This window comes from Schistocerca piceifrons, unplaced genomic scaffold, assembly GCF_021461385.2.
Source record: "Schistocerca piceifrons isolate TAMUIC-IGC-003096 unplaced genomic scaffold, iqSchPice1.1 HiC_scaffold_190, whole genome shotgun sequence".
NCBI lineage: Eukaryota > Metazoa > Arthropoda > Insecta > Orthoptera > Acrididae > Schistocerca > Schistocerca piceifrons.
The window spans coordinates 3,210-5,000 of record NW_025727790.1 but is presented as its reverse complement, the minus strand read 5'-3'; the positions used below and the strand labels follow the sequence as shown (position 1 = coordinate 5,000).

At 60.4% G+C, this 1,791-nt stretch overlaps 1 non-coding gene across 1 annotated transcript in view; it reads right to left on the bottom strand.

The window, feature by feature from the left end:
• LOC124741240 overlaps positions 1–201 on the bottom strand; it is a 1,909-nt gene extending 1,708 nt beyond the window's left edge. The window contains exon 1 of the ribosomal RNA XR_007009933.1: positions 1–201. This exon is cut by the window's left edge and continues 1,708 nt beyond it. This is a non-coding gene — a ribosomal RNA (small subunit ribosomal RNA).
• Positions 202–1,791: the final 1,590 nt, after the last annotated feature.

Genomic DNA, 1,791 nt, shown 5'->3' with positions numbered 1-1,791 from the left:
CTTCCATCTCTGGTCGGGACTCTGTTTGCATGTATTAGCTCTAGAATTACCACAGTTATCCAAGTAACGTGGGTACGATCTAAGGAACCATAACTGATTTAATGAGCCATTCGCGGTTTCACCTTAATGCGGCTTGTACTGAGACATGCATGGCTTAATCTTTGAGACAAGCATATGACTACTGGCAGGATCAACCAGGGAGCTGCGTCAACTAGAGCTGAGCAGCCGGCCGCCCGGGAGTGTGTCCCGGGGGCCCGCGCGAACACGCAAGCGTCCGCTCAATCATTCTGCAAACAGGAGGAGGCTGAGCTCCCCTGCACAATACACCTCGAAACCCTCTCAGGTCCCGGCGGCGCGCAGCGCCGTCCCAAGTACTTGGTCGGGTTCGAGAGAGGCGCAATCGCCCGGAGTTAGGCGAGTAGACGCTTTCGGTGCGACCACCCGTGCTCCCAACTGAGCTTGCCGCTGCCGACAGAGGCCCGGGAGCGTGCTGTCGTGGCATTGCCGGCGGGAGACAACACGCGCCACCTACGGTGACCGGCAGCTCCAACGCCAGCGCCACAGAAGGACAAAAGCCCCACTTGGGTGCCGAAGCGAACTCTCCCAGCACAGCGCACGCGCCAACACATCCGCACAGCTGCGATACAAACCACCAGCGAGAACCGCTGGGGCGACCGAGCAGCAGACGGCGTCGCGGCGCCGAGCGCCGGGCGGCGGCGCATCCTCAACGCACACAGTCCTCAATCGGACCAGCACACTGAAGATGTCCACCGCGCTTCGCACCGGGCCCGCGAGGACCTACTTTGGCCGCACGGCGCCGCGCGCAGGGTGCGCCGGCGCGCAGCTGCGACGCCTGCCGCGTCCGTCGGCCGGCGCGCCTGCCACTGGCCGCCCCCACCAGCCGGCTGTAGCGCGTGCGCCCACGCACCGCGCGGCCAGCACGCCGGGAGGCGCCCCCTCACCGGCCGGGGACGGTCCCACCCAGCCACCGCCGCGTATCGCTTCACACCCAGATGCCGTTCAGTTTCGTCGGCATGGTGGGTATCGCTGGAACAACCGGTTAGTACCTCAACCTATCGTCGCCATCACCGATTCACCCCTAGCGAGAACAACCGCACCACAACAGGTTACCATTTGTTCATTTGCGTAACTTCACCAGAAAACGCAGGCGTCCATCGCCATTTGCAACTTCAACGATTATTGCATGCCTGTGTCAGGTGTCACGCCACACTACGTCTGCCCACATACACGCAACAAAATGTGCACGCCTAGACAATACGTGGAAGGTGGCCCCCGTACGTATGCGATGTCCATTGCTCGAACGACTGTCAACCGGCCTCTGTAGCATGTCGCAGATATGGAACGCGGTGCACCATGCCATCACGGTGTGTGAGGAGAGACGACTAGGTCCGAATACATCAACAGACAGCTCATGCTGATCGCCATCCACGGCGTCCGTTCCTCCCACACGTCTCTATGGCGTACCACACTGCAATCCAGCTCTCATAGGGAGACGACACGTAGCTGCGTGCACAATATTTGCACTGTATGGTCCGCCGTTTTTGGGCGCAGTCGTTGTGCGGTCACACATGTGCCACGATGTATCATTCAGTACATAAGGACGAATGTGCAGTACAGATTGTGGTTCACGCGTACGACATCAGCGGACAGTTGACACAGGCCGCACCACAACGTAGCCTGAGTACGTCGCATGCGAAGGGCATTGAACATGCAAACTTCTCACCAACCAGCTTGCGAAGGCAGGGGGCAAGGTGGGGACGTGGGGAGGGG